This window comes from Ovis canadensis, chromosome X (genome assembly GCF_042477335.2).
Source record: "Ovis canadensis isolate MfBH-ARS-UI-01 breed Bighorn chromosome X, ARS-UI_OviCan_v2, whole genome shotgun sequence".
NCBI classification, from domain to species: domain Eukaryota; kingdom Metazoa; phylum Chordata; class Mammalia; order Artiodactyla; family Bovidae; genus Ovis; species Ovis canadensis.
The window spans coordinates 57023822-57037080 of NC_091727.1; positions in this window are offsets into that span (position 1 = coordinate 57023822).

The following is a 13259-nucleotide window of genomic DNA, read 5'->3' on the forward strand; positions in this document are numbered from 1 at the left end:
TTCCCAAACATGAACCCCCCTCCCACCTCCCTCCCCATAACATCTCTCTGGGTCATCCCCATGCACCAGCCCCAAGCATGCTGCATCCTGCGTCAGACATAGACTGGCGATTCAATTCTTACATGATAGTATACATGTTAGAATGTCATTCTCCCAAATCATCCCACCCTCTCCCTCTCCCTCTGAGTCCAAAAGTCCGTTATACACATCTGTGTCTCTTTCCCTGTCTTGCATACAGGGTCGTCATTGCCATCTTCCTAAATTCCATATATATGTGTTAGTATACTGTATTGTTGTTTTTCTTTCTGGCTTACTTCACTCTGTATAATCGGCTCCAGTTTCATCCATCTCATCAGAACTGATTCAAATGAATTCTTTTTAACGGCTGAGTAATACTCCATTGTGTATATGTACCACAGCTTTCTTATCCATTCATCTGCTGATGGACATCTAGGTTGTTTCCATGTCCTGGCTATTATAAACAGTGCTGCGATGAACATTGGGGTACATGTGTCTCTTTCAATTCTGGTTTCCTCGGTGTGTATGCCCAGCAGTGGGATTGCTGGGTCATAAGGTAGTTCTATTTGCAATTTTTTAAGGAATCTCCACACTGTTCTCCATACTGGCTGTACTAGTTTGCATTCCCACCAACAGTGTAGGAGGGTTCCCTTTTCTCCACACCCTCTCCAGCATTTATTGCTTGCAGATTTTTGGATTGCAGCCATTCTGACTGGTGTGAAGTGGTACCTCATTGTGGTTTTGATTTGCATTTCTCTAATGAGTGATGTTGAGCATCTTTTTATGTGTTTGTTAGCCATCCGTATGTCTTCTTTGGAGAAATGTCTATTTAGTTCTTTGGCCCATTTTTTGATTGGGTCATTTATTTTTCTGGAATTGAGCTGCAGAAGTTGTTTGTATATTTTTGAGATTAGTTGTTTGTCAGTTGCTTCATTTGCTATTATTTTCTCCCATTCAGAAGGCTGTCTTTTCACCTTGCTTATATTTTCCTTTGTTGTGCAGAAGCTTTTAATTTTAATTAGATCCCATTTGTTTAGTTTTGCTTTTATTTCCAGAATTCTGGGAGGTGGATCATAGAGGATCCTGCTGTGATTTATGTCTGAGAGTGTTTTGCCTATGTTCTCCTCTAGGAGTTTTATAGTTTCTGGTCTTACATTTAGATCTTTAATCCATTTTGAGTTTATTTTTGTGTGTGGTGTTAGGAAGTGATCTAGTTTCATTCTTTTACAAGTGGTTGACCAGTTTTCCCAGCACCACTTGTTAAAGAGATTGTCTTTACTCCATTGTATATTCTTGCCTCCTTTGTCAAAGATAAGGTGTCCATATGTGTGTGGATTTATCTCTGGGCTTTCTATTTTGTTCCATTGATCTATATGTCTGTCTTTGTGCCAGTACCATACTGTCTTGATGACTGTGGCTTTGTAGTAGAGCCTGAAGTCAGGCAAGTTGATTCCTCCAGTTCCATTCTTCTTTCTCAAGATTGCTTTGGCTATTCGAGGTTTTTTGTATTTCCATACAAATCTTGAAATTATTTGTTCTAGTTCTGTGAAAAATGTGGCTGGTAGCTTGATAGGGATTGCATTGAATTTGTAAATTGCTTTGGGTAGTATACTCATTTTCACTATGTTGATTCTTCCGATCCATGAACATGGTATATTTCTCCATCTATTAGTGTCCTCTTTGATTTCTTTCATCAGTGTTTTATAGTTTTCTATATATACGTCTTTAGTTTCTTTAGGTAGATATATTCCTAAGTATTTTATTCTTTTCGTTGCAATGGTGAATGGAATTGTTTCCTTAATTTCTTTTTCTACTTTCTCATTATTCGTGTATAGGAATGCAAGGGATTTCTGTGTGTTGATTTTATATCCTGCAACTTTACTATATTCATTGATGAGCTCTAGTAATTTTCTGGTGGAGTCTTTAGGGTTTTCCATGTAGAGGATCATGTCATCTGCAAACAGTGAGAGTTTTACTTCTTCTTTAGACCTAATTGATATCTATAGGACATTTCACCCCAAAACAATGAATTTCACCTTTTTTTCAAGTGCTCATGGAACCTTCTCCAGGATAGATCACATCCTGGGCCATAAATCTAAACTTGATAAATTCAAAAAAATCGAAATCATTCCAAGCATCTTTTCTGACCATAATGCATTAAGATTAGATCTCAATTACAGGAGAAAAACTATTAAAAATTCCAACATATGGAGGATGAACAACACACTTCTGAATAACCAACAAATCACAGAAGAAATCAAAAAAGAAATCAAAATATGCATAGAAACTAATGAAAATGAAAACACAACAACCCAAAACCTGTGGGACACTATAAAAGCAGTGCTAAGAGGAAAGTTCATAGCAATACAGGCATACCTCAAGAAACAAGAAAAAAGTCAAATAAATAACCTAACTCTACAACTAAAGCAACTAGAAAAGGAAGAGTTGGAGAACCCCAGAGTTAGTAGAAGGAAAGAAATCTTAAAAATTAGGGCAGAAATAAATGCAAAAGAAACAAAAGAGACCATAGCAAAAATCAACAAAGCCAAAAGCTGGTTCTTTGAAAGGATAAATAAAATTGACAAACCATTAGCCAGACTCATCAAGAAGCAAAGAGAGAAAAATCAAATCAATAAAATTAGAAATGAAAATGGAGAGATCACAACAGACAACACAGAAATACAAAGGATCATAAGAGACTACTATCAGCAGTTGTATGCCAATAAAATGGACAACGTGGAAGAAATGGACAAATTCTTAGAAAAGTACAATTTTCCAAAACTGAACCAGGAAGAAATAGAAAATCTTAACAGATCCATCACAAGCACGGAAATTGAAACTGTAATCAGAAATCTTCCAGCAAACAAAAGCCCAGGTCCAGACGGCTTCACAGCTGAATTCTACCAAAAATTTCGAGAAGAGTTAACACCTATCCTCCTCAAACTCTTCCAGAAAATTGCAGAGGAAGGTAAACTTCCAAACTCATTCTATGAGGCCACCATCACCCTAATACCAAAACCTGACAAAGATGTCACAAAAAAAGAAAACTACAGGCCAATATCACTGATGAACATAGATGCAAAAATCCTCAACAAAATTCTAGCAATCAGAATCCAACAACACATTAAAAAGATCATACACCATGACCAAGTGGGCTTTATCCCAGGGATGCAAGGATTCTTCAATATCCGCAAATCAATCAATGTAATTCACCACATTAACAAACTGAAAAATAAAAACCATATGATTATCTCAATAGATGCAGAGAAGGCCTTTGACAAAATTCAACATCCATTTATGATAAAAACTCTCCAGAAAGCAGGAATAGAAGGAACATACCTCAACATAATAAAAGCTATCTATGACAAACCCACAGCAAACATTATCCTCAATGGTGAAAAATTGAAAGCATTTCCCCTAAAGTCAGGAACAAGACAAGGGTGTCCACTTTCACCGCTACTATTCAACATAGTTCTGGAAGTTTTGGCCACAGCAATCAGAGCAGAAAAAGAAACAAATGTTTAAATAAAACAACAGTAGCAATAAAGTAAGCTAATACTATATGATTCCACTATATGACATTCTGGAAAAGGGACAACTATGGTGACAGTAAAAAAGATGAGTGGTTGCCAGGGGTTAGGGAGGATCAAGAATGAATAGACTGAGCACAGAGGATTTTAGGGCATTGAAACTACGCTGTATAAAATTATAATGGTGGATGTGAGTGGTGAGTGTGTGTGTGTGTGTGTGTGTGTGTGTGAGCGCGCGCGCGCTCAGTCACTCAGTCATGTCTGACTCTTTGTGACCCCATGGACTGTAACCCACCAGGTTCCTCTGCACATGGAGTTTTCCAGGCAAGAATACTGGAGTGGGTTGCCATTTCCTTCTCCAGGGGATTTTCCCAAACCAGGGATCGAATCCATGTCTCCTGTGTCTCCTGCATTGGCAGGCTGATTCTTTACCACTGTGCCACCTGGGAAGACCCCATAATGGTGGATACATGTCATTATAAACTTGTCTAAACCCAAAGTGTGTACAACACCAAGAATGAATCTTAATGTAAGGTGATTGTGATGTGTCAATGTAAGTTCATTAATTGTAAAAAAAAATTTACCACTCTGGTGGGGGATGTTAATAATGGAGGTTATGCATGTGTGAGGGCAAAGCATATATGGTAATTTTCTGTACCTTTCACTCGGTTTTTTTGTAAACTTAAAACTGCTCAGAAAATTAAAGTCTATTTTTTCTTCAGATTATTTTTATTGTTTCATTTAAATTATCAATCCATTTAGAACTTATTTAAAGTTTTGGCATAGTGATTTAACCGTGTTAGATTTCCTAAAATTGATAGCTAGTTATCCCAATGCCATTTGTTATAATCATTATTTTTTCATTAATTTTAAATCTCATCTTTGTTGAGTATTTGATGTGTTCCTGGACTTTGTACCGTTTTGCTTCTTTTTCTTTCTACTCTTTTATGCTGGTTGGAAGTCTAAAGTCTATAAGTGAAAAAGAAAGAACGAGAAAAAGAAAGGTGGGAGACTTCCACATTCTTTTCTAGCTTTATTGAGGTATAACTTACAAGTAAGAATTGTATGTATTTAAGGTATACTATGTGATATTTTGATATATGTATATATTGTGAAGTGATTACCACATGAAGGTAATCAACACATTCATCACCTCACATAGTTACCTTTTTGAAATCATGAGAACAGTTAAGATCTACTCTGTTAGTAAATTTCTAGTATGCAGAAATTTCTAGTATTATTGACTTTAGTGACCATGCTGTGCATTAGATCTCCAGAACTTATTCATCCTACATAACTAAAACTTTGTACCCTTTGTCCAACATGTCCCCACTTCCCCCACTCTCCAGTTCATGAGAGCAATGTTCTATGCTCAGCTATACGAGTTGGACTTTTTAGATTCCACATATAAGTGACATCATGCAGTATTTGTCTTTCTGTGCCTAACTTAAGAAATTTAAAGATTTTAAAAAGAGACTTAAGAGAGCTAACAACAAATGCATCATTGCATTTGGTTTGTGTCTTATTTTGAAAAAAATCAGATTTAAAAATACTTCTTGAAACAATCACAGAAATTTGAATATGATTTAGTATTTGCTTACATTAAGGAATTATTAATTAGTAAATTATGATAATGACATTGTGATTATGTAAAAAAAGTATTTCCTCTTAGAGATGCTCACTCACATTGAATGAGATAATATAATATCTAGGATTTGAGTTTAAAAACTGCAACAGATCTTGGAGTGGAGAGAAATAAAACATGATTGGCAAAACGTTGAAAATTGTTGAAGCTGACTAAAGGGGGTTCATTCTACTCATTTCTCTATTTTTGTGTATGTTTAAGTTTTTCCATAATAAAATAAAGTGTGAAAACAAACCAAGTGATACCTCTGTGTCTAGAAAGATGTGGTAGGTGTACTTCTCCCTATTTCTCCTGCTAAGTACAGTTTAAAACCTTTGACATTGGTTATAAAACAAACATAATAGTCTGAAAAGTAGACAAAAGAAGGCAGACTGTTGACCTCAGAGCCCAAGGAATAACAAAGCAGTGAGTTCCCTGAGGTTTTGTTTTATTTTGTTTTGCTTCATCTATCCTAGATCGGGTGCTAGAGAAGCTGAAAACCTGGAAGCATCAATGGGAATAAGCAAAAGCAAAAGAAAAAACACCTGCTCTCTCTAGGCAGAGGACCAGGAAAGGGACAACCTCACAAGATAGAAAAGTTTTAGATAATAACCACTCTACTCCAAGAAAATTCCCCAGAAAATATTAAACCACTATCCATGCCAACAAAGGCCAATTGGAGAAGTTAAACTTACACCCTTGGCAGGCTGTAATATGCTACGGTGGTTTCAGAGAAAGACAAGTTCGGAGACTGAACTTTCATTCCTACTGGGCAATAACAAGGCCCCTTTGATGCATTGTCAGTGGAGACTACATGGAAAGACAGGATTTATGCCCACCTGGTGATAACAAGGGGCCCTTCCTCTTATACCCACTGGGCTGGTATCAGAGGAATCCCAGTAGAGAATTGGCACTTTTACTACCATCTAGCAGAAACTAGCATCCTTCCCCTAGTGTGGTGCTGCTGGAAGTCATGAGAACTATAGCAAGGCATTTCTTCTCCTCTCAGCCAGGGTGGTATCAGCAGAGGCATAGGGGAGAGCCAGAACTCCCACCTTGCAGATGGGGGTGAGGACACCCTCAACCCCTAGGTGTCAATGGAGGCTAAGTGAGGAACCAGGACTCCACTCCATCTGGCATCAATTAAGTGGCATTCCCCTTCCCCTGCCAGAGCAGTGTCAGAAGCATGATAAAAGCAAAAGATGTAAATACCATTCAGAGTCTCATTAACATAATACCCAAAATGTACAGGTTTGAATAAAAAATCACTCATAATAGCAAAACCAGGAAAATCTCCACTTGATGAGAAATGACAACTAAAACTTACAAGCAATGTGACATAGATGTTTATTAAGATGCTCCAATAAGCAATTACAAACATAACAGAAACAAATTTTTAAAAAGAAAGTCTCCATTCTGACCAGTGTGAGATGATACCACATTGTAGTTTTGATTTGCATTTCTCTGTAATAATAATAACAAGCAATGCTGAGCATTTTTTCTTGTGTTTATTGGCCATCTGTATGTCTTCTTTGGAGAAATAACTATTTATGTCTTCTTCCCATTTTTTGATTGGGTTGTTTGTTTTTCTGATATTGAGCTGCCTAAGCTGTCATTCCTTTAATGGCTCAGGGGGTAGAGAATCCGCCTGCAATGCAAGAAACACGGGAGACATGTGTTCGATCCCTGGTTTGGAAAGATCCCCTGGAGGAGGAAATGGCAACCCACTCCAGTGTTCTTGCCTGGAAAATCCCATGGTCAGAGAAGCCTGGTGGGCTCCAGTCCATGGTTCACAAAGGGTTGGACACGACTGAGCGACTAACACACACACAAGCTGCTTGTATATTTTCGAGATTAATCCTTTGTCAGTTGCTTCATTTGCTATTATTTTCTCCCATTCTGAGGGCTATCTTTTCATTTTGTCTATGGTTTCCTTTGCTGTGCAAAAATTTTTAAGTCTAATTTGTTTATTTTTGTATTTATTTCCATTACTCTAAGAGGTGGATCATAGAAGATCTTGGTGTGACTTATGTCATAGAGTATTCTTCCTATGCTTTCCTCTAAGAATTTTATAGTTTCTGGTCTTACATTCAGGTTTTTAATCCATTTTGAGTTTATCTTTGTGTATGGTGTTAGGAAGTTTTCTAATTTCATTCTTTTACATGTAGCTGTCCAGTTTTCCAAGCACCACTTACTGAAGAGATTGTCTTTTCTCCATTGTATATTTTTGCCTTCTTTGCCAAAGATAAGGTGCCCATAGGTGCATGGGTTTATCTCTGGGCTTTCTATCTTGTCCCATTGGTCTATGTTTCTGTTTCTGTGCCAGTACCATACTGTCTGGATGACTGTAGCTTTGTAGTACAGTCTGAAGTCAAGAAGGTTGATTCCTTCAGCTCCATTCTTCTTTCTCAAGATTACCTTGGCTATTCAGGGTCTTTTGTGTTTCCATACAAATTATGAAATTTTTTTCTAGTTCTGTGAAAAATGCCACTGGTAATTTGATAGGGATCATCAATAGATCTACAAACAATAAATGCTGGACAGCATGTGGAGAAAAGACAATCCTCTTTCACTGTTATTTGGGAATGTAAGTAGATACTGCCACTATGGAGCACAGTAAGGAGATTTCTTTAAAAACTAGGAATAAAACTACCATATGACCCAACAATCCTACTACTGGTCTTATACCCTGAGAAAACCATAATTCTAAAATACACATGTACCCCAATATTCATTGCAGAACTATTTACAATAGCTAGGACATGGAAGCAACTTAGATATCCATCAACAAATGAATAGATAAAGAAGTGTTGGTGCATACATACAATGGAATATTACTCAGCCATAGAAAGGAACAAATTTGAGTCAGTTCTAGTGAGGTGGATGAACCTAGAGCCTATTATACAGAATGAAGTGAGTCAGAAAGAGAAAAACACATACCGTATATTAACACATATATATGAAATCTAGAAAAACGGTACTGATGAACTGATTTGTAGGGCAGTAGTAGAGACACAGACTTTGAGAACAGACTTGTGGACACAGCAGGCGAAGGAGAGTATGGGGCGAATTGAGAGAATGGCATTGAAACATATACATTACCATGTGTAAACTTAGATAGCTAATGGAAATTTGCTGTATGACACAGGGAGCTCAAATCCAGTACTCTGTGACAGCCTAGAAGGGTGCGACGGAGTGGGAGGTGGGAGGGAGGTTCAAGAGGGAAGGGACATACATATACCTATGGCTGATTCATGTTGATGTATGGCAGAAACCAACAACATTTTACAGCAATTATCCTCCAATTAAAAATAAATACATTTTTAAAATAATAAGACAAAAATAAGAAACATCTCATCAAAAAATAGAATGTATAAAAAAGAACTAAATGGAATTTTTAAAACTAAAAAATGCAATAACTGAACATCTGTGTCATCAAAGTTAGGAAAGGAGAGGAGGAAAAAGGTAAACCTGGAAAAGTATTCAAAAAAATAATGGCTGAAAAACTCCCCAAAGACATAAATCTATAACTTCAAGAAGCTGAACAAATCCCAAACTGTATACATGTAAAGAAATCCATGCCAAGATCCATCACATTCAAACTTCTGAAAACAAAGGACAAATAAAAAGGTTGCAAGAGAGAAATGATGCCTTGCCTCTAAGAGGAAAACAATTTGAATCACAGAGGATTTCTCATCAGAAATCATGGAGGTCAGAAGGAACTGACACAATACTTTTCAAAAGCTGAAGAAAACAACTGTCAATAGAGAACTCTGTGAAAATATCCTTTAGGAATGAAGGGGTAATCAGGGTATTCTCAGGTAAACTATGAGAATTTGCCACCAGCCAACCTACCCTGAAAGGATGGCTAAAATAAATTCTCTAAACAGAAAGGAAATTATAAAAGAAGGAACCTGGGAACATCAGGAGGGAGATAAAGCATAACAGAAAGAGTAAAAATATGGATAGATACAATAGATTTTTCCTTCTCCAATTGAGTTTTCTAAATTATGTTTAACGGTTGAAGTATAAAGTACCATCTGATGTGGTTTTCAATGTATGCAGAGGAGATTGTATAAGACAATTATACTGTAACTGAGTAAGATTTCCACATTCCATCCAAACTGGGAAAATGTTGATACCAGCAGACTATGTATGTTATGTAAGTTATGTATGTGTAATACCTAGAGAAAAACCTCTCTCTTTCTAAATAGGTGAAGAGACGTACCATGTTTGTGAGTTGGAAGACTCAGCATATAAAGATGTCATTTCTCCTTCAAATTTATATACAGCATTATTTAATGCAATTTCTATGAAGCTCTCAGCAAGGTTTTTTAACAGACGGAGGCAAGATTATTGTAAAACTTATATTAAAAGACAAAGGAACTAGAATAGCTAAAATGATATTGTAATAAAGGAATAATGGTAGAGAAATCACAATTTTAAAAATCAGGCAGTGTGATTCCTCTAACTTTATTCCTCTTAGGAATTTCATTAAATAATTCTATATATAAATTTGAGGGAGAACTCACATCTTTATATGCTAAAACTCCCAACTCATCAACGTGGTACATCTCTGTACCTATTTAGGCAGGCTACAGTCCATAAGGCCACAAAGAACTGGACATGAGTGAAGTGACTGAGCACATACGAACACAGAGCTAATCAGGAATGTGTAGTATCGGCAGGGAGATAGACATATCAATGGGAAAAAAATAGAGATCAATGATAAAAAAAATCAATGATCAGTAAAACAGAACTGAGAACACTGAAATAGACCCACGCAAGAATGGCCAACTGATCTCTGACCAAGGTGTAAAAGTAATCCAATGAAGGAAGGATAGTCTTTTCAACAAATGGTGCTGAAGCAATTGAATATCCATAGGCCCCAAATTTTTTTTTAAATGAATCTCTACCTAAACTTCAAACCTTACACAAAAAATTAACTCAAAATGAACCATAGATTTAAATGTAAAACTATGAAACTCTTGGAAGAAAATAGGAGAAAATTTTCAGGCCCTAGGGCTTGGTGAAGAATTCTTAGACATTGTACCAAAAGCATGATCCATACAACTAAAAATTGATAAATTATACTAAATCAAAATAGAAACTTTTGTAAAAGACTCTTAGTCTCAGTGATTGACTAGGGACTCCATTTTAAGAAACAAATGGAAAGAATTTGTCTGAAAGTGATGAGGTATTTGAAGAATGCCAAGGAAAGGAACAAACACCTTTCATTATGGTACGTGCACCATCAGCTGTACTTCACTAAGAGGGCAAGCCTGCACATGAATCTGTCAAGGTGAATCAAACAAGGAAGATGATGAAAAGCAGCCAGTAAACCTGCAGGAGAAAAGGGAGACAAAGCAGCCTGGGGCAACCCCCCCCAAAAAACATACTCTGCTCTGCCATCCACCGACAATGAAATTGACATTTATCACTGAAAACCTTTAAGTTCAGTGACTCCAAGAAGGTTTTCAAGTCCAGGGAGAGTGCTTTAAGAACTGAAAAGTTTTCCAAGTCACTGATGGAGTGAGCTTAGGTATGGGGCAACATAACAGTGGGATTGTGTCAATTACAAGGCAATGGTGAATCAAGACAGAGATCCTCAAGAGAATCACTAAGAAGCCTTTTTGGGATCATCACAAGGGCTAGACGCTAGATAGCCATTCCATTCAGTTAGGATGGAACCCTGGTCTTCCCAACCCCAGAAATCTCAATAGACACTCAAAATTTTGACAGTTCACACTATTCTTGCCTGGAGAATCCCACGGACAGAGGAGCCTGGTAGGCTACAGTCTATGGGGTTGCAAGAGTCGGACACGACTTGATGACTAAACTACCACCACCTAAAGTGGGCTTCTCCGGTGACTCACACTGCAAAGAATCTGACTGCTACTGCAGGAGACCCTGGTTTGATTCCTGGGTTGGGAAGATCCCCTGGAGAAGGAAATGGCAACTCACTACAGTATTCTTGCCTGGAGAATCCCACAGACAGAAGAGCCTGGCAGGCTACAGTCCATGTCACAAGAGTCGGACATAACTTAGTGACTAAACCACCAATTAAGCACTTGGCCCCAGTAATGTGAAATACAGAAAACTATATGACTTTCCAATCATTACCACCAGAAGAACTAGAAAGTCAAAACAAATGGCTGATGCCGGTTACTTTCTAGAAACCTTCTAAAAAACAATCTTTTGGTGGTAAACTAAAGGCTTGGGGATAGTGAAACCCTGCAACAAACTGATAGCAGTTACCTTTTCAGAGAGGAGTGGGCAGATACCAGGGAAGAATAGAAAGGTGTTAAGTTTCTTATAAAGTCAAATGTACACTTACTATATGACCCTTCAATTCCACTCCTAGATACTTACCATATAGAAATGAAAATTTATGTTCACACAAAAACCTGTACATGAAAGTTTATAGAAGTCTCAAACTGGAAACAATCTAAATGTCTTTCACGGCGAATGGGTATACTGACTTTGGTATGTTCATTCAATAAGAGGACAATAATTGTCAACAATATAAGGGAATGAACTATAAATATATATAATAACATGGACGCATCTAAAATGCATTATACTGAGTAAGAGAAACCAGAATCAGAAAGCTACATACTATGCAATTCTAGTTATATTCTGGAAAAGGTAAAACTATGGGGATATAAAACAAATTAGTGGTTGCCAGCATCTGGGAGCAAGGAAAGGGGTTGATTACTAAGAGACACAAGGGAAATTTTTGTTACCTGGAAATTTTCTGTATCTTGATTGTGGTGGTCATTATACAACTGTACAAAAAAGAAAGTGAAGTGTTAGTCACTCAGTCGTGTCCACCTCTCTGTGACCCCCTCTAACCTGCCTGGCTTTTCTGTTCATAGAACTCTCTATGCAAGAATACTGGAGTGGATAGCCATTCCCTTATCCAGGATATTTTCCCAACCCAGGGATTGAATCCAGGTCTCCTGTATTGCAGGCAGATTCTTTACTGCCTGAGCCACCAAGGAAGCCCACAACTGTGTAAGTTTGTCAAAATTCATGCACCTGTACTTTTAAAAGGTATAAGGCTTACTACATGTAAATTATATCTTAATAAACCTGACTTTTAAAATGCTGTAAAACATGTTTTACACTGATTATCCAAACAAACTACATTGGATTAAATAGGCCAAACTGGTTGGTTCCTGTTTGGGCCAAGTTTTCAGTTTAAGGGCAGAGCCCCAAACCAAAAACCCATGTGAACTCTTCTGTCATCTCTGGGAAGAGACCAGTGTTTATACTCTTCAGGGAAAATGAGTGAGGCACTTTGATAAGCAGTACATTTTGCATGACTGTTATTGCACTTTACATATGGGACTTTGCATCCAGAGGGAAATGGAAGAAATTGTTCTGGTTCTGCACCAAGAATGTTCAGAAACACCTGGACGTTCAGCCGTTGCAAATTTCAAACTAAGAAGACAGGAGAAGTGGGTTCTCAGCACACAATTACTTTTCAAGGCTGCAATGGGCTTGTTGAGAATACAGAAGGGAATAGACACATAGACTTTTCCACTGAATTCTGGGTACAGATGTAATTTATTTAAAACTCATCAACTGTTGGAATTGTTTATGGGATGGGAAAATTGGCAGGAGTACCTGAAATCCCACATGTAGCACCCAAGATTGAATTGGCTTGAAGTAAGCATGTCTCAGGAATCTCAAGGATTTATTTCCTTCTTCTTTTTCTGACCTAACAGTCATCAAATTTTGTAGTAGGTTGTAGAGAAAGAAATAGCTGTCACAATACAATTAATTTTAATGGAAAAGTCAGCTAGATAAGTCATGTATTCACACTTGAGCTCAAGTTGGTATAAGGACTATAGCTACCCCCAAGCTCCAACAGAAACATAACCCCAGTGCTGTTGTTATCAAAGAAATGAGGATAACAGTCCAAAAATTGTTGACTTGGAAAGAAAGCTACTACAAGTTTCATCCATAGTCATTCCTGCATGATTTGGAAGCCAAATGGAACTTGGTAAACAACTATGCTGTATTATGGAGGTTTCAATGTGTTCATAAAGCCCCTGGCACTAGTAGTAGCCTAAGACCAT